This window comes from Neopelma chrysocephalum, unplaced genomic scaffold (assembly GCF_003984885.1).
Source record: "Neopelma chrysocephalum unplaced genomic scaffold, ASM398488v2 Primary Assembly neopelma1_71, whole genome shotgun sequence".
Taxonomy (NCBI): Eukaryota; Metazoa; Chordata; class Aves; order Passeriformes; family Pipridae; genus Neopelma; species Neopelma chrysocephalum.
Genome location: NW_020897731.1, coordinates 15117184 through 15137740, shown reverse-complemented (window position 1 = coordinate 15137740; position 20557 = coordinate 15117184). Strand labels below are relative to the sequence as shown.

Below are 20557 nucleotides of genomic sequence, written 5' to 3'. Positions count from 1 at the left end.
TCCTTTGGCCTTGGGGGGTCAATACTACACACTATTTGACTCTCTTAGGACTGTACCAGGCTGACACGATTTGTAGAAGTATTAGCACCCTGGAAAAGTGAGTATTTGAACAACCTTCCCATAACAGGCAGTGACCTTGTCTATGCTGCCAGGCAAACTAGATTTGAGCTGGCTCCATAACTCAAGTACCAGTGTGCCACTCTTCCACTTCCAAATCTCACCACTGCAGCCTCAGTTTTCAAAGACTGGACCATACCATGCAACACGGCAGTGATAAAAACTATATCTGATGAAAATGTGTGGGCAGTTCTCCTCCAGAGTCTTTTGCTGAAATGCTACTGCAACCAGGAAACACCAAGTTGGCAAAAGCAGACCTTTTCACAGAAACATTGTCTCTTCCACCCAGATTTTTCTGGGAAGATCTGAGAGATCTTGAATGAATTCCTTATCCAAGCAGAAAAGAGAAACAGCTTGGCTGGACCTCCTCCTTCCTCACCTAGTGCACCTCTTTGGGAGCAGCTGTCCTTACCAGGTGGAGCAAGACTGCTATGAGAAGTTCCTGCTCCCTTGAGCTGGTTAGGAAGCATCTTGAGCCCAGATAAGCTCTTTCAGATAAAGCCCCTCTTTCTGCCTGGGGTCTCCGAGGTGATAGCCATATAGCTGAGACTCAAACCAGCTCTGTGGTGTTCTTATTTCCACTGGGGGATCAGCAAGGCACCAAGAGGCTAACATAGAATCACAGAGTATGCTGAGTTGGAAGGGACCTACAAGGATCATCATGTCCAACACTTGGCCCAGCACTCAACCACCCTCTGGATAAAGAGCCTTATTCTAATATCCAACCAAAACCACCCATTCAGGCCATTCCCTTGGGTTCACTGGTCACCCCGGAGAAGAGATCAGTGCCTGCCCCTCCTCTTCCCCTTACAAGGAAGTGCAATGAGGTCTCTTCTCAGTCTCCTCCAGACTGAACAGACCAAGTGATCTCAGCTGCTCCTCATACAGCTTCCCCTCAAGGCTCTTCACCATCTTAATTGCCCTCCTTTTGACTCTTTCTAGTACCTTATTATCTTTCCTATGTTGTGGTGCACAAAACTGCGCACAATATTCAAGGGGAGACCGCTCCAGTGCAAAACAGTGGGACAATCCCCTCCCTCAACTGGCTGGTGATGCTTTGCCTGATGCCTCCCAGGACACGGTTGGCCCTCCTGGCTGCCAGGACTCATATTCAACTTGCCATCAACCAGGACGCCCAGGTCCCTTTCTGCAGCACTGCTTTCCAGCATCTCATTCCCCAGTCTGTATGTACATCCAGGCTTGCCCCATCCCCGCTCCAGAATCCGGCACTTTCCCTTGTTGAACTTCCTCTGGTTGGTGATTGCCCAGTGCTCTCATTTGTTGAGGTCTCTCTGCAGGGCCTCCCTGCCTTCGAGAGAGTCAACAGCTCCTCCCAGTTTTGTGTCATCTGCAAACTCGCTCAGTGTCCCTTCCAGTCCTGCATTCAAGTAATTTATGAAGATGTTGAAGAGCACAGGGCCTAAGATAGAGCCACGAGTCACCACTGGTGACAGGTCACCAGTCTGATGTTACTCCATTCACTGTTACCCTCTGTGCTCGACCCGTGAGCCAATTGCTCACCCACCACGTGATGTGTTTATCCAGCTGTGTGCTGGACAGTTTGTCCAGAAGGATCCTGTGAGAGACGGTATCAAAAGCTTTACTGAAATCCAAAAAGATTACATCAACTGGCTTCCCTTGATCAACTAGGTGGGTTACCTCGTCACAGAAGGAAATCAGGTTGGATAAGCAGGACTTTCCTCTCATGAAGCTGTGGGGACTGTGACCAATGGCTGTGTTGTCTTTCAGGTGGTTTTCAATAATTTCCAGAACAATCTTCTCCATAACTTTATCAGGCACTGAAGTGAGACTGACAGGCCTGTAGTTTCCAGGGTCTTCCTTCTTGCCCTTCTTGAAAATCAGGACAACATTCTCCAGCTTCCAGTCAGCTGGGACCTCTCCGGATTCCCAAGACCACTCAAAAGTCCTTGAGAGAGGTTGTGCCATGACAGCAGCCACCCTCCTCCTTGGGGAGCTGCAGAGGCACCTTGTCAACGTTGCGCTTGGCTGCCAGCCCATTTCGTCTGCCCTCTGCTTGTAATTGTTAACTTGCTGGGAGTAGGAAAGCTCTGGTTAGCACAGGTAGAGCTTTAACTCTGAGACACTCCTGAGAGGCCAAGGAGTGGAGCAAGAGAAAAACATCACAGATTGCCATTTCTTTCTCGTCTTCATGTTTAGGCTCCCTTTGCATTATTTCATCATGCTATTTCAAGTCTTTTTGTTGTCATTTTGAAGTTTCAGCTGTCATTCGAATGACTGCTCTCTTATGCCAAAGATTTACTTGGAAATTTTTGTACTCCCACAAATTAAGCATTCCCTCTCAGCTCTCAGCAAGGCATGCCTAGGCTTGCATGTAACCTTAGAACAATATGGAGAAAGGCTATCGTGATTTACCTGCCACAAATTATCTATTAATAGCACCATTTATGTACTTTTTTTTTCCCCTTCATGGCATGCTTTCCTAGATCCCCTTCTTAGTAGATTTCCCTTTTTTTGTGTGCTTTGTTTTTCCTGTGGTGGACAGGGCAAGCAGAAGAGGGGTGATCTTTTCAGCACTGGCTCTGCACCCGTGTCCCGGCACTGCCTTCCCCCACAGGTGTTTGCAGGGAGGGTGGGACGTGTTGTTCACAGCCTGGTAAAACATTGACCAGCGCAGGCAGACGAGGCCGTGGAAGCTCAGGGCTGCCCGGGGAGGCAGGCAGGTAGCAGAAGCCCAGCAGCAACCAGCACCCACGGGAACACTCCAGGTTCTCCCCAGGTACTGTTTTCCACTTTCATTTTCCCAGCTTTGAAAGGCAGAAGGGCAACCGCGCAGCATTATAAGGTTTGCCAGAGTTTCTGTCCTTGGAAGTCAGGAGTTAGCCTTGTTGTTTTGCAGTTTGCTTTCATGAGCAGTAGCTGACTGCATGGTGTCATCTAAAGCATGGGTTGATTAACCCACACTTGATTAGCTAGTTGTTTGGATTTTGTTATATCTTCAAACAAACAAAATTAGTGCATAACTAACTCAAACCAGCTGGCTTCTGCTTTTCTTCTAACTGAAGAGTAGGAATAGGAGTCAGATTCTAATGAAAATGTGTAAACCAATTATTGCAACAGGATTGTGGGTGGTGACTCATGCTGAAAAATACTTGCTGATTTTTGAACGAGCTTTGCAAAAATAGGCAAAGTGACCAATTTTTAAAGACTTTTTTCCATTTTTCAAGATTTTTTTCCATGTTTTAAGACAGTAGACACAGAAAAATACCAGGATTTAAGTTCCAAGAATGTATATGCTATTCAGAGAGGTGAAGATGAATACATTCAATAATTGTTTTAATTTTGCTCAGTGACTGAAAGTTTCTACCACCCAGTGGAAACTGGCTCGTTCATGCATGAACCATCCTCCATGTGTGCTTTGCTGATCTGGATGTGTCTTTATATAAGTACAAATGGTTAGTGACTCCTCAAAAACTACCTTTGACACCGCAGGTAACTGACAAATAATTCTGAAGAGGGCTCAGTGTGAAGTGAGTGACATGTAGTCAGTATTCACAATTCACAGTATGTTTTGTGTGCAAAACAAAATGCAAGAAGTAGATTAAAAAAAAATCTGTTGCTTTCAGTTTATTGGTGTCTGTCCCTAGCTGTGCTTGCTGCTTGCTTCAGTCCTCCCTGATGTGACAGAGATTTTCTTGATGTGTTGGCTAACTGGGCTTGCACATGACGTGATATTAATGCTCAGTAACTGCTCAGGGGTGTCAGGTAGTAGTGAAGTGTGGTAACACATTTACTTTATTAAAAGTAGTCTAAGTGTGGCTCCAACTCTTAGCAGTACTAAAACTCCTAAAGCAAAGTGCAGGGGAAAAGTGTAGAGAACAAAGAAATTGGATTCCTACAAGTTTCTACTTTAAAGGATTGAAATATGATTCAAGAAAAAATTTGGTGAAGGCTGCACCATAGTTTCAGTCTATTGGTGAATGTGTAGACATAAAGCATGACTATGATTAAATCCTGTTATTTTCATGTGTGTCATAGTGATGTGTGATTCTTGTCCTCTCCTCCCAGGAACAGTGGTTGCAGTATTTGACAGTAAATTGGATTGATGTAGAAGTTTCTTCTGCAATGACTAAAAAAAGCAGCAGAATCTTATCTCAGAGTTCATAGTGACTGATTTTTAAAAAATAAATATGTAAAACAAAAGATAGTGATGACAATGTTATCTTGTCTGTTTGCATACAAAGATAGGGTTCTAGCTGGTGACTGTAAGAGACGTTATGTGACTTAAATGTAAGGTATAGGACTGTTGACAAAATCTGTTCAGTCTTTGAGTCCTGTTTGCTCTACAGAAGACTTCTTTCAGAGCAAAACCAATCCCTTTCTGTCTCTGAATCAAGGAGTCAAAAAAACCCCCACCACCAGATAGGCAGGTTTCGGGTCAAGGGGGCCATAGCCATCTGTAAATTATGAACAATTTAATTTATTTCAGCAAATAATAACATATTATTGCAAGCTAAAATAAAGGAAATTGTTTTCATCCCCCGTGCTTCATTCTCAGCACAGCTTTTTACCAAGTTTCAGTTGGTTAAACCTGTGTACATAGACTGAAAGGAACAGGGCTGTGCAAGGGATCATGAGGACAGCCTGGTCTGCAAAAATCTTTTTCTGGATATGCAAGGTGGAAAGACTGAGATTAATACTTAGCCTGGGCTAGTTACAGAGAGTTGTTAATTAAAAAGAAGTCTCTCTTCACCCTTCAAGGCAGTCCCTGTGACACAGATATTAGTGCTAGACCTATATGAAATAAAATGTCCTGGATCCCACAAAGATTTCACAGTGACACTTTTTAAAATTTCCTATTTGTAATTGAACCAGAAATTATCATGTTCAGGGGATATATTAAATTGGGAATAATCTCTTCAGATACTTTACAAGGGAGTGATGCCCTCAACAGAGATGCCAAAACGGATGACAAAAAAAGAAACCCCACCAAACAAACATCCCCATGCAACCAGGATTACAGAATGGGGCATGGCAAAACTCCACTGTCTCCCTCCCAGAAAATGTCAGGGTTTCCCAGCTTACCCACGTGTGCCAGAGCCCCACATGGTGAGCAGGGCCCTTTTGGAATCAGGAGTAGCCTCGGTCCCTGCTCTCTGGGGGGGGGGGGGGTGACAGGGCTGTCACTGGGAGGGTGCCAGGAGGAGCATCTGGGCCATGCGCTCAGTGACCTCCTGCACCTGAGCGCTCATTCCAGTGGTTTACATTTGTTTACTGTACTTGTTTGTGTAGCAGGTATCACACCACTGGTGAGATGTTGCAATTGCTTTCCTTGATTCCCTATTACAAAGACATTGACAAAAAATCACCTGGATCAGGTGGGTAACTTGGGGTTTGTTGTGCTGGACCTCTTTGTTTAAGAACACACCCCAAGGGACAACTTCACAGTCATTATTTTTTCCCCCTGACACAGCAGCCATGTGGCACCTGGATAAGGCCATTGCAGGTGTTTTGGGCTTGAGACAGAAGAGCAAGCAGCTCTGCAGTCTCTGGCAGAAGTCTCATTCTTTCTATGAGGAAAGCTCCCTGCTTTTCTCTCTGAATACTGAAAATCTTTTCTATAGATGTGCACTTGTACACCACCCACATGACCAGAAAAGCTCCTTTGTGTTACTTTGGGAGCAATTTTAAAATACTGGAATTTAAGTAGTTTATTTTCTTAAGGCAGAAGTGTGAATTTTGCTGGGAGATTTTTGTCTTTTATAGGAGTAACAGTTTTCTAAGGGAAACTATTAACCTTTTCAGAGACAGTTGCAGAAGTATATTTTTGTGTCAATTAGCTGTTTCAGTGAATGAAATTATCAAGTAAAATGCAAACCTTAAAGGACAGTGATCAGAGACAAGCAAACTTACCCTTGCACATTTCCATCTGAGCAGGAGTACTAGCAATGCATTGAAACCCCAGCTTTTCATTTTTGCTAAAATAACACAAAGTGTTAATCCATGAATTGCAGCTGAAGATGAAATATAATTTCTGCAAAATGAAGTAACTAATTATTTTAATTTTAAAAATTAATTTGTGCTAGATTTCTAAATGCATTTTCCAATGGTGCCAATGAGAAAAGAACACTTAGGTCTTGATTTAGTTTTTCCTTTTTTGCAATGTGTACTTTTAATGAGAATATTTCTTTATGCAATTTGTTGTTTCCTGTAATAACTTTCAGAACTTCTATCTGCTCAGAAGTCAGATGTTGCACAGATCAGAGTGCAACATATAGTTGATGATTAAACATAGCTATCCAAATGAATGGCAGCTCTGCCTTCCCGTACCCAGTGCTGGGTCACAATGTTTCCTTTTACTTCCGATATTAAACAACAATTCAATAGTATCAGTATTGACTTACACTCTGGAAGGTAAAAGTAGAAATAATAGCAAAAAATTTTAGCAGAAATGTTTCTTTTTAATGGCTGACTAAACAACGGCTTACTTGTCATACCACAGTATCCTGACTCATGGATTTACCGCTCTTCTTCCATGAATCTCCCAGGCTATAAGAGCGAAAAATAAAAAGAAATACCACAGTGCCATTTACCTTTGTATTTGGAAAGAAACAAGTGTGAGAGGTCAACAGATTACCTCTCTTGTATCTAATGAGTATTTAAAAAACAAAAAGACTTTGTTCAAACCAAAACTTTTTGATATTGAGGGAAGAGTGATCCTCTACTGACTTCTCACCCCTTCTGAAGAACTGCAGAAAACAATCATTATTCATTATTCCAGTCTTTTCTATCTCCTGAAAAGATATTATCAGACAAATGCAGTGGCACTATAGCAGCGATGTAATTTTTAATGGTCTCCAGAAAAAATGCACATCTTTCTTGGATCTTCACTCTGGGAAGTCTCTGTTACTGCAACAGGAAGCAGCCCCTGCAGCAGCCCTTAGACAAACTGCCAGCTGGCATCATGCTAAGCTTTACTGAACAGAATACTTTCACCTGAAAAATTGGAGATGCTTTAAAAGGAACATTCCTAAGTAAATATTCTGTAATGCGCAGAAACAACTTTTTCTAACCTGGTTTATGGCACTTTTGTTAATGCTTCTCCAAGCAATACTCAGGGCAGCCACTCTATCATGAAGCTCTTCACACCTGTAGTTAGCTCTTTGTGGGCAGACAACTTTATAAAGCTGAAGCTAAGGGCTTGACAATAGAAGATTCATTGATAGGCATCTTCAGGATGAATTTAACAGTATTACTTTGTCCATTGGTGTTAATTGGTGGGATTAATAGATAAAATCTTGATTCTGCAAACCCTTCTCTACCTGTTATCATGTTTATATATGCTAACTTTATCCTTGAGACCTACATTGCCATTACATACTGCATACTGAAGGGGCTTCATCAGGGTATGCTTATGAGTAAATGCTATGTCTGAAAGGGCTATGCCTGCCTGGGCCATTAAATAGGCATAATGTCAAGGATGGCTCTGAATGGATTTCCAGGGAAAAACAGGCTGTAGTACTGAAAAAGTTATAGCATGCACCTTTGGACCTCTACAAGCCCATTTAGGCACCACACTTGCATGAAAATGTAGGAAGGGTGTCTGGGATTACTGCATGGACAGCTTGTTTGGCTTGGTAGTGGGTACCATCAGTACGGATGGTGGACACTGGGTACAGTGGAGGTTACTGGAGGTATTAGCACAATGATTTTACTTAGAACTTCTTGTCAATCAGTATAGAAACATAAAGCTTAGCTCTGTCTCAGCAGTCAGGTGGGAAACTCTTAGCCAGGGGTACACTGTTTGAAACTGTGCAATGCTGTAAATACAGACATTATCATATCACAGTGACTGCAAAACCAGTATTATAGGAAGGAGTGTGAGATGATCAAGCCCATCTATCCAAATGAGTATCGCTGATCCCAGAGGTCTCTGTGGAGAGGACATGCTGCCCTTGGTCGAGGGAAGGCTGAAAGGCAGGAAAGGAGCTCTGGGCACCTGGTGTATCAGGAAAACCTTGTAAAAACATTCCATTAAAGGGAGCAATGTCACAGAAACAAACAGGTAGAGTGGTGGGTGAAGGGAGTGGGGGAGCCATAAGATTGTCCAGGTGCCTGGACTTCAGTGGAGCTGCCTTTTCAGAGGCTTATTATACTCTATAGTAGAGAAGGGTCATCTGAGTGGAAATCCAGGACAAGAGTGCTGAGGAGCAATAAAAGGGGCCTAAACAAGCCTGTCTCATTGACAATAGGCAACAGTCTTCTCCTTTTCACAATCTGGAGATAAGGGAAATGATCAGTACATCCAGTGGAAACCTATTTTGGCAGGCTCAGCAGGCTACAGTCCTCTTCCTCAAAGCCCTGGTAGGGTTTCACCCTGGACTAAAGTCAGTGAAGACCCTCCTGGTCCATTTTGTGCTGTGCAGTTGCTACAATGAGGCTGAAGAAAATTTCTTTCGGATCAGCCAGAATGAAAACTACCACTGTGATTCTGTACAACCACCATCATTACAGATAGCCCCCATTAAAACTAGAGTCAAGCACAGCTGTTGAATATGTTGAATATGAATAGGAATATGAAAACTATATGCTAAGTTTTTTCACTCTAAGTAGTAATCTATTTTCTGCTGTAGAATATTTTCATATAAATAGTGAGTTAATGCTGATGTTGCATACAAATGCTATGACTCTAACTGGAATAATGTACATGTCTGCAACTGAGCATTTTTCAAAGTGACTGCTTTCTGCACAGACGTAGAGGTTATGTTTCGATGAAGAATGTGTTTCCTTTTAGTTGGTTTTTAAAATGGCAAATAGAAAGATGAGCAGTCATCTGTAAATAGAAGCAGGATATGTAGAGAGCTTTCTTTTAAACTTTATGATGACACATTTCCCCTGCAGAAGAAGTGAGGAAAGACATGGAAATAAAATCCAGTTAAGGCATTTCAATTTATGTTCGTTCAACACTGTAGGCTCAGCTCTGCTCTTCATTTGCATTTAAACAAGGAAGTTTCAATAAAGAAATGGTTGAATTACTTGGGAGTGTCTTTAGGGCAGCGTGAAAACACAGTGAAAATTCTTCTCTTCATTAACTGCAGTGGTAGGGAGTTTATTGAGACCTCTGGCTACATTTTGTCGGAGGCAGGTGGGGTTCACCCCAGACAGCACAAGTGTCATTTTAGACATAGTGTAAATGTGTTAATGTAGATGAGATTTAAACTGTTTTCACTTGCCCAGATACTTTGCTGCATTGGGAGTCTAATTAGAGCTTTGTTTTATGGAAAACTAAATAACTAGGTTAAAAACAAGTCAAGAAGGAATTATCTCCAAACCATATATAACAACCATTGTTAGTCAAATCTTAGAATTTCTGCTGGACATTAGCAAACCTGGTAAACTCATGCTTTCATGAATTCTTCCACTTCTTTCCTTACAGAGGTGAGCATCCTTCTAAGCTCCTACTTGATGAAGGAAAGGGACTCTGTGCTGGCACCCCATAACAGCACTTCATGGTGCAGATCTTCATTAGCCCTGGATATGTAGGACTTTCCAGCAACCTCAATAGACTTTGTGTCCAGAGTCCATGATTGCTCTACTTGGCAAGTTATTAACTGGCACTTAATCTTATAATGGTGCTGAACTTTGAGGCTTGATGGTTTTGTTCTTGAATATACTGGAGAGGTATGTTAAAAAAAAAAGGTAGGAAAAAGAATTGTTTTGAAGAAGACAAATTTTGATAGTATTTTGGGAAGAGAATTCTGCTAACATGCCAAGCTATGGGAGATAGGATCTGTGTCTTCTCTTTTGTTTTTCTGCTTGTCCAATCTAGTTCCAGGGAGTTTGCTGTTTTGTTTAAACTCATCTTTTCCAGAGTTGTAATTACGTAAATTACTCAAAGTTAGTGTTATGCTTCTGTCAGTGAAGTCTGAGTAATTTTAAAATTTTAAAATTCTAGCTTATAGATTAGTTTCTGTGTCAAGACAGCAAGAACTGAAAATGACTGGTTTGTGTCCTTCAGACTGTTAGTATGCAAAATCTGTGAGTTTGTGTAAGGGGGGCATCCACAAGAATCTAACAAACAAATGTTCAAGCAAATCAATAGGTGCAACCTCCCACTGCTCTTCCTCAGATGCATCTGATCACCTGGCCTCTGGAAGGGCGTTAATACTCAATACTCCAATATCTGCAGGTGGAGTTTTGGTATTAGAGAAGATAGCAATTCCTGACAGAAAACCCATTGCACATAGCTCAACTATGGCTTTTGACCATTCTAGATCTAACTTTCATCTGATTAAGAAAGTAAAAAACATACTACTTTTTTAATTAAGCAACTTTATAAATGTGAAATATTTTAACTGTGGGGGCAGCTTTTTGAGACCTCAAATTAGCATATTACATTGATGGTATTCTTATATGCAATAGATTGTCCTGTTTGCTTATAAAAATATTTTAGAATATTAGTTTTTAGTCGTATACTTGATTTATAGTGTGTATAAGTCTTCTGTCAGCTCTATCAGTAAGAGATGGATAAGGTCAAGTTTTTTTTGTTGTTTGGGTTTTTTTTTTAATTAATGTGGGATCGAGTAAAGAGACTAGGAGGTGAGGTTTTTTAAGAAAACCATCACTAGAACAAATGTACTGATCTGGATCATCTGTTCAAGTCAGCTTTCAAACCGGATTTATTTCTGATTCATGAACACACTTTATTTCTCATTTATTCCTCTGACTGCTCACATGAAAAAGACAGACACAAATATCTGGAAGACGAGATCCCTTCTCCAGTCCTAAAAGCAAGGAAAATACAGAGCAAAGGGCAGGAGAGCTGCAGACCAGCTCACAGTCCCAGGTGTCTGGTGGGCATGTGCATGGTGGCTCCACACCCAGGTGTATGACCACATAGGTGCAATGGAGAGACAGCAATTTTGCCTTGCTGAGGAGGACACAATGCAAAAATACATTGGGTGTTGACTGGGCAGATACTGAAGGGGGAAACATTCAGCCTTTCACAGCTTCTCAGATTATTATACAGCAATTAAAATAGCTCCCACCATGCAAAAACATGCCATCAAGTAACAGGACACTCTGACTCATTAAGTACACCCTTGCCAAAATCGTTTCTGGAGTGTTCCAGTTTCTTGCTTGGGTCATGATGTTAAATCATTACTTGCACTCAAAATCTGTGAGCCAGCTACTCACTGGATGAATAGACCCATAAACACAGCTGTGCTGGTGGCTCCGTTTTAAAGGCTTTTCTCCAAGCATTTGACTTGACTTTTAGAAATAACGTGTTTCTTCTGCTCAGCCTCTCATCTCCAAAGCATGACCCCCTTGCTGAAATCTGCTTGTGAAATATGATTTTTCCATTCACCTACTAGCAGTGGGATCCTTTCTGTGCAAACTGGGTGTCATGGCACAGTATTTTATTCCTATTGTTTGGTGATGTAAGGCTCTCAGCAGCAGGCTGTGCCATGATGTGCCTCTGTCTTCTCTGCTTGCCTGTCTCTTCCTAGGGGAAGATTCCATTTCCATTTGTGTAGGGGTTTTTTTAACCACTTGTACTGCAACTGTCCATGAGAGGGGGGCAGGCACGGAGATGTGTATAATAGTGTTTACACCTCCCTTAAAATACTCCAATGCTAGATGCAAGTTTCTTCACATTTGTAAATTAAATAACCTTTTAGCTGTAGGCCTACATTTCATATAACTACTCCACTTCTGAGAAACCAGAAGGAAAACAAGTTTCACCTCATCTGAGCCCAGGGTATGTTTTTCCTGGCAGATTTCAGTAGGATCACAGAAAGTCATTTGGAGGTACGACACCAAACATTTGCAGCTTGTGCCTCAGATTTTAAAATTAATTTTGCCTCCTGGACATTGTTTTGGTTTAGAGTAACTTTTGTAACCAAGAATTTTTACTTATGTTTACTAACTATGCTGTGTTGCTTAAGGGAAAACAAAAAGTAGGTAGCAGAAATTTTATTAGTTTAAGTTGATATAAATTTATTATTTACATCAGAAACTGTGGGTGCTCTGCTAACCCCTCCAGAGCGGGCTGGCTCATCCACATAACATGTGCCCTGTGTCTTCTCTAGCACCTGTCATGACCCTCCTAGTCCTAAGGCATAGTTATAATTTCTCAGTTGCTTTTAGTTTGCTGGCAGCTCTTGAAGTGTAGCAGAGGGGTGTCATCAAACTGAAGGTGTGTCACACAGGGTCACCGGTGAGTGCAGCAATCCTCTTGGAACACTTTTTTGCATCAGCCCAGGCAACCACACCTGGCACTAGCTAATCCATTTCATCTGTCCCTGGGGCCATAATTGGACTTTGTTCAGGAAGAATAGGTTGATTCTCTCTAAAAGAAGACCCAAAAGTGAGCACTGATACAGTGTGGATGCTCAGTAGACCAGGACAGAGAATGACCTGGAGAATTGAGCTATTACATGGTGCTGATGTGCAGAGGCCATGGGACTGCCCTGAGCTGCTCCAGGGATCAAAGCAGGCAGAGGGTTTCATCGGCTGGGAATGGACAGGACACGTACCTTCCCCTGCTCTCTCACAAGTCAGATGGAGGTGCAGCACAGGCAGTGGTCCAACACTTCCTCCACCAGGAATCTCCTCCCTCTAGGAGTATCTGCAGTTCCTCCTAAATAAACAAAAGCTAAGTAGGGGTTATGGGCTTATGTTACAGCTTGTTGAGATTTTTTTAAAAACAAAACCCACAGGTCTGGTGGAGAGCATACATGATTAGAACCAGAAGTGTTCTTTTAAGAACTCACAGCTTCAATAGAACTTTCATGTCCAGTATGTCATTTATAGGCCAAACAAAGAAAAAGAACTGTTCCAAAGCAAGGCAGAGAACCCACCTGGGTTGTGAGACCCCAGCAGCAACCTGTGCCCCAGCTACAACAGGTGCAGCTTGTGTGCCACTCTGCAGTGAACTGCAACGTGTTCCTTTTCCCCAAGCCACCTCTCCAACTGCTGGTTCCCCTTTCTGAGCTGAGAACTGACACCAGGTTTTATAACACATTGTGCTCCTAGCTTGACAAGCACTTAGAGAAAATCCTTATAGGTACTCATGGGTTCCCCTTGCTCCTATTATAAATTTTCCCTACTTTCATGCTGTTCCTTATTTTATTTGGTAAGGCCAGTCTAACTGTGTAATTATATTCATTCTGGCTGTGCAATTCAGGAAGTGTTGGCTTTCCTGTTCTGATGAGAAACAAGAGTATTGTTTGATATTAAACAGTACATTGTTTTGGTGTTTTTACTTCTTTTGAGTGTGAGGACATCAGAAACAAAGTCCTATAATGGGATAATAAATAAAGTGGGTTTTCCCTTTGCTGAAATAAAGGCACAGTAGCGTGCAGTACATTAGCTGTCAGGGGTTTCCAAACCACCAGGCAGACAACTACTGGGATTGTTCCTTTATTAAAAGACATCATCTACTCTTCAGATTTCTACCTGTCCTAGGTGTCACTTCTCTGTTTCATTAGAAGGTCAGCTCCTTCTGAGTATGTCTCTTGTGTTACTATTGCCTTAAAATTAGGCACTATTATAAAGAGCAACTGAAAAATGGAAAAAGATAAAAGTTTCTCCTTCAAGATATTCCTTCTGTGCATTGTCTTCATTTTAAGAAGGTGGTGAGGAAGGAAAGGTGCTCTCTCTGGAGACAATGCTTCTATGAATGAACTGAGAATAGTAAAAACAGCATCCAGGATTTTCCATACCTGTCCTCCTGTCTCAGAAGTGTAAAAATCCATTTTTTTCTCTCTCTGCTCTAGGCCACACTTTTAGATGTTTTCATTATTTCTTCTGTGGTATTCCAGTAACTTTGCATTTGTATCTGTAGTATACTTAAGGAAGCCTAAATTTAGTGTTTTTAAAGCCAGAACGACCATTTTAGGTCTAGGTTAAAAAATGTTATGTGCTTAATGAAATGAAAGTGCAGCATGGTCTCAGAAAATTGATTTTTACTCAGGGTTAGAAAGCAACTCTGCTTTTTTAGATAAGGTTTCTGTGACTAGGCCAATATAGTAATTAAAGTTTGGTCTGAAAGGCGAAAGTTGTTCTTTATGTTGTTGTTTTAAGACGTGGGTATTTAAAATCAGACCTCCCCAGGCCCGTATCTAGGCACCCATATAGTCTTCAAAGGCTCTTGAGCATGCTTAGTTCCTACTTATCTCAGTGTGAATTTGATAGACAAGGACTGGAGGACTTAATATCATAGCTGGCCAATCTATGAATAACACAACTTATTAAATCTCCTTTTCTACAATATTGCCACAGGAACGCAGAGCAATTCCAGCTCTAGCCCATGTCCCCAGCAACTCCCATCCTCCCAACCTTTGCATTTCTCCTGTGCTCCTCTTTGCACCCTGTTCTGCAGGCTGTGTGACTGCTGGAGGCCGTGTGTGCCCTCATCTGCATGGTGTAGAGCCCTGCTGGCCACTGCTTCTCAGGGTGGAGGAAAAGCTAGGCTCTGGCTGCCTCTCCCTCAGCTGCATACAAATGTAATCTCTCTCCGCCTTGGCTTCCCCAAGGCTGCAAGAACTCTGAGACCTCTCTCCACCCACAAGTGGCTTGGCTGCAGCTGGCCCACAGGTCCACAAATGGGAATGTGGACATGGAAGACTGGCAGACATAGCACAAGTTTGTAGGCCCGGAGAGAGGGGTATGGTGTGGGACAATTTTTAGGAAACCAGGATCGGAACACCGCACATTCAGCAAAACCAGGAAGCGTTAGGATGTGCAAACAGGGAAATTAACTTGGGCAAAGACAATGAGTCTATTTATTGCCTGTTTGTTCAGTTACAGCAGCAAATGCTGTTTGTCTTCTGTGCCAAAATGCACTCCCTCCCATTCCAAATTTTACAGTAGTTTCTATCTGTGAGCTTTGAGTGTCACAGCAGTTTTACTGCTGGAGCACCTGCTGTAAGCCAGAGTGCCTTTAGCCATTTAACCATGAGCTACTGCTGGACTTTGCTCACTTCGGCGTGCTAACCTTTGGCCAGCTGAGGTAGGAGAGGAGCTGGTTGTTCTTGGCAAAACACGGTCACAGGGAGGAACCTTTTGTAAAGTGCCCTTTAATCAGCTCCAGTCATCATTAGGGGTTGTAATGATTTAGGTTCCCTTGATACTTTGAGTAAAAGAGCACCTGAAAGCACGAGGTCTGTCCTGCTGCTTCTCCGTGACCTACGAAGCCCCTGGCTGAGGTCTCAAAGGAGTGGACAGCTGGGTGCTGGGGACGCGACGGTGACAGTGGCACCAGGCATACGACGGCTTAGCAGGGCACGAGCCTACTTCTGCCGGCTGGCTGAGGAACGACCTGTAGGTTAGTAACGTACCTCGCGACAGTATTATGGTCATGGTTGTATTTAGAAGGGGTCAGAGGGAGCCTGGTCAGTGAGACACCCCTTTTCAGCCTCTTATGAAGGAGAAGATCCCTAAAACGCAATGTAAGTGTTCTTGGGGGAGGTGGTTATGGAAGATCCTGTTTCAAAGAAATCTGTCTTCTTGGTCACTAAGTGCAGGAGACCATCTTATGCTTTAGATGGGAAAGTTTTTCCTTTTCTGAAGCTGACTATGCTCTGAGCACAACTGAGCATTCCTGTTATAAATGGGCAATCATTGGAGGGTTCTGCTCTTCCAGGTTGCGTTCTGTGCTGCGGAGGTGTACAGGGCATGTACAGCAACCCTCGCGCTGTATTCAATTGTTCTTTTAATGTTATGTTTAATCTTCTAAGGCAATCAATAACAGACCAAAAGTAACCTTTTCAAGTCTATAAAATGGTCTTTTCAGAAGTAAATGCACAAAGTCAAAATATTACGTTTTTTCCTCTCTGAAATGATGTAGCTTAGTGACAGCATAAAGAAATTACTTTTATTTTACTGGCATCATCAATATACTCTAAGAAATTATGTGAAAGGCAATTTTAATCCACTTATATTTCACTTTTAGCAATAATTGTTCCCAAAAGAATTGAGAATTTCCAAAGAAAAGGAATCTAAAGCCTCAATACAACCTTACTACTCTTCATTGTTCTGCAGAAAAAGGTTTTGCTTCATTTTTCAAAGGCCAGAAATTAAAACAAGGCAAACCTCATCACCTGATGGCTTTACTTGCATATTCTGGAATGCGCTGTCTTGTACATAACACCAGTTTCATACCATGAAACATATGGGAAGTCAAATCCCTGATGTAACATTGTGCATATCAAGCATGATGATGTGGCACCACGAATGTATTGGTTTCATTCAGATAAACTTATAGACCACAAAAAATTTCAACCACCTCTTTACATACACCCCTAAACACAAACAGAGCAAATAGTTCCTTCTACAGATAGAAAATTCAGACCTCACGAGTGATGTGGAAGTCTAAGTATTTGGACAGGTGAAGGACAGGTGACAACCTGGTTGTTGCCACATTACTCTATGTATTAGACAACAATATGTTACATCTTCATATTCAGAGATTCCGTGCTAGATCATGTACTGGTGAAACAAGTGGGGTAAGACTGATACAAACTGCAAAAAATGTCTTCATTTTTCTTTTGGAATACTCTCCAGCAATGTAATAGGAAGGGCAATGTCCTTAAATGTAGGTCTCTGCTTACCTCCAGTGGTGCTCTGAAGACAGCACACAGCGCTAGAAAGGTCAGATTTCAACCATCTTAGCTTGCATGGAGACTGTATAGCAGCTCTTTCTCTGTATATTTGGTAACACTCTTACCTTTAAAATGTAACCTGTACGTATTCCCACCAATTAAATGTACTTCCTTTAAGAGTTTACCTTGCTTGTTTTTAAGAAGGATGAAGTCACTGACCTTTTAAAGTTTTGAGATTTTTAATTGTTTGCTTGTTTGTTTTTCGTTTAATTTTGTTTTGGTTTGTTTGGGGGTTTGGGGTTTTTTTTGTTGGTTTTGGTTGGTTGGTTGGTTGTTGTTTTTTTTTAAAAAAAAGAGAGTATCTCTGCAGGATTATGGTCATTTGTCACTCATTTAACCCACTGACAAGCTGCAATTTCCTGTTTAATTGCAGATGCCTCCTTGCAGACAGCTCATATCTCAGGTGCATAGTGAGCATTATTTCTGCCCAACATTTGAGGACAGTAGTTCCCATGGGTGACACCTCTGCTAAAAATAAAACATGCTAGGATGTCTTCCCTGAACCCAGAGGCAGCACAGCAGACAACTTTTTAGATGAAGTCTTCTCCTTCCCCACCAAAACATTGTGGCCTTACCCACTACAGTCCCTACCTCAGGCAGTTCCAGGGTCTACATGCAGATAACAAGAAATCTGAGAGATGAATAGGGCAGAGCTGAGAGTGCACATACTGCTCAGAAGAGCTTATTTTGTGTCTCCAGCCCCTCCTTTAGCCAAAGTTAAAGTATCTCCCTCACTCAGGACCTTTTCATGCAGCTTCTAAATGTGAACTTAAGGATTTGATTGTTGCCAATTTGGAAATGTCCTCTTGAAGATACAAACCTTCCCTTAGAGATCGGAGGTGTGGGGCTTAGGTGCATCCTGAATGAGACACATCTCCCACTTAAGTAATGTCAATGCCTCAAGACATTTTCTTTAATGAGGAAGGGAAAGACCAATTTAACTAATGGATTTAATAATTACAGCCATTCAGACCATTCTTCTCATTCCCAAATATTTCAGCTATTGTGGTCCTTGAAATCACAGACACCTTGCCTGTTTTATCTTGTCAAATATCTATCGAGGTAAGTTATGTCAACAGCGCTCTGAGATGTTTCTTTGAGAAAGAAGTGTTATATAGCTGAAGTGTAGTCCTGTAAAAATCACCTTCCTGTGATTACTGAGAGCTACACATTAACACATCCCTTGAGCACTTTCAAGTTTAATTAGGCTGGCTTTACCCCAGGGTGACCTGGGCAGCTCTGGCATTCAGGGAGATGATGCCCAAGAGCTCCACACCAGTGGTGGGTCCCAGCCCAGGTGCAGCCGCAGAGGTGAAAATGCCCTTTTACCATTTAAGCATGTTTAGTTAGGGTGGGTGGTTTTACCACAGGGTTTGCCAAGTTCCTGTCAATAGTCACTTAACGTTACACTACTGTTTCTGCACTGTGCAAGTGGCTTGGTATAGACATAGCTCCAGGGCTTGCCTGTGTTTTAGATAATATATTTGGTGGAATAACAGGCAAATCCATCCTGTTTCCCACACTGCAGAAGCACATCTTGGACTGGCAACATTACCAGTCACCCCAAACCGGGCTGGTACACAGTGGCTTGGGAGCAGCATGCCTGCAGATGTTTTTTGGTTGGCTGCTGAGAAGAAAGCTCAGCTGAAGGCAGGTTTGCAGCCCCAGTCCTGCCTGCCCATAGCAAAGGTCAGCAGTGGAGAGGAGCAGACAGGATGGAGACACTGGCAGAGGAGGAGCCAGTGTGCTGGGCTGAGGTTAGGTAAGGCAAGAGCATGTGACAACATTGGGCGAATCTGTGCCGGGCCACAGGGACAAAGTCCGCGTGCCAACACATGGCCATGAGCCAAGAGGTGTGACCCCAGTCCTGACTCATGGTAGCTCCCACCACCAATGGGTGACTCAGTCACAGCAGCTTTTTTCTGTGTGAAGTCCCATCACAGGTGTTCTGACAAGCATAGGGCTGTTATAAAGCTTGGTCTGCTTAACACAGACTTCTCTGATAATGGTGCCTTTGCTGTGCGTGGCAGTTCAGACTCCATTGACATCACCGAAAGCTGCTTTTTCTAATCCTGACAATAAATTAGTTTTCTGAGAAATGGAAGTTGTGAACATGTAATAAAATACAATATAAGAGTCCTCCAGGACCTTCACCCTTTCAATACCTACAGAACTAAAATTCACCCAAGGGTAGCAGTTTGCTATTCTACCTTCTGGTCTCTCTGAATGGTTCAGTAAGCTCCTTGGTGTTACAGAAAGGCTCTCATCTACCCCACTGTGGAATCTCATCGTCTTCTCCAGAGCAGGAGCTGTGCTGTGCTGTGCTGTGAAACTAGATTCAGCAGGTTTCAAAAGAAACCTTTCCCCTGTTTTCCCATGAATTTGCTCAGTGTTGTGACCCAACAAAAGCTTTAAGCCAGAAATGCTGGCAGAAGGACAGGTCCCACCCTCTTTTTCCCCTCTGCCAGCACAGGTGCTCAGGTGGTGTAAGTGCATGGTGCAGCCACACAAACACTTGTGGCAGCACATGCAGAGGATGTAGAGTGGCTGCAGGAAGAATGGAGTGGGACTCTACACAGGCAACACCAGTTTAACATGTTTGTGAGACTGTGGTGTGAAACACTGGTCTTGAGCAGCCGCATCAGGCTAGTGAGGGCAAAACTTTTTTCTTGTAGAGTGTTTTATTTACCCTAGGACTGAAAGGCAATTATCATATTAACCTCCCTTGTAGATATGTCTATTCAGAACCCTCCCTGTATTTATTACAACGGAAAACAAACATGCCAGAGAAATGTAATGGCTATGGTTATATAAAAAAAGTTGGGATTTGCTGATTTCCTTCTTTTTTTATGTGCTAATTAAAATCTGTTCCACTCCATTGGTTTATTCAGTATCTGTTTTCTTAGATTTTGGAACCTAAAACCTGCTTTCAGGTTTAAATAAAAGCAGAATGCACATGGGGAAACTGAGCCTACTCTTTAGGGTGACCCTCTGTGCTGACTTTCCTTGCAGAATGACAATAAAGCGATTGCTAAAAAAAAAAAAATTGCCTAATGACTGAAAAGGTTATGAGGGTAACTCTCACTGTCCATGAACCAGAGAAGCCTAGGATTAAAAAACAAAAGGGGAAAGCCCAAGGTGTCCTTTAAGAAATTTCCCCCTGTTGAGACTCCACCTTCAGGGCTGTGACTTCATCATGTCCGTAGTGGGATGAGTATTTGACTAGCTGGCAGAGCAGACAAGGAGTCCATCTTTGAAAAGACATTTGCTGGGAATCTTCTGTGATATGGCAAGATAAAGGTCAAAGCATTGACATAGGTTATGCATAGAAAGGGCTTTGGTGTGAGAGAACTTGTAAAGTTGTTGTCTCCAGGTGTTTACCTGGGTGCCTAAATACCTCTGAAAATCTCTAGAGACAATATAGTAAAGCTGATTTGAGACATAGAATTAGATGTATGTTTGTTGTATACTATCCACACAAAAAAACCCCGAGTTGTTGTGGTACCTGTTACTGACTGTTCTCTAAAGGATCTCCTCAGATTCTGGTCTTCAGTAGCTTAGGAAAGTCAGGAAATGACAATTTCTTCTGTATCAACTCACATTGTGTAAGAACAGGTGTAAAATAACATTCATTTAAATAAAGTGGTGTTGTCTCTTTAAAACTTCAAATAGGCAATAAAATGGTTCTATAAAGGTGTGGGAACCTGTTCCACCAAATACAAAGTGGTTTTGTTAAAAAGAGAAGGAAATGAAAGAAAGGGGAGAAAATCCTGTCTGTTGCATGATGAGATCCT

At 42.2% G+C, this 20557-nt stretch overlaps 1 protein-coding gene across 4 annotated transcripts in view; it reads left to right on the top strand.

Moving 5' to 3' along the window:
- The window catches only part of RBM47 (RNA binding motif protein 47), a 79863-nt gene that overhangs the window by 32323 nt on the left and 26983 nt on the right, over positions 1-20557 (top strand). The window contains exon 1 of one of the 4 annotated variants that reach the window (XM_027686568.1): positions 2792-2875. The exons of 2 other annotated variants lie outside the window; for them this stretch is intronic. The gene's annotated coding sequence lies outside the window, so the exon portion shown is untranslated. Of the gene's footprint in view, positions 1-2791; positions 2876-15188; positions 15428-20557 lie in introns of those variants that run through there. One more of the 4 variants, XM_027686569.1, reaches the window with a different exon arrangement.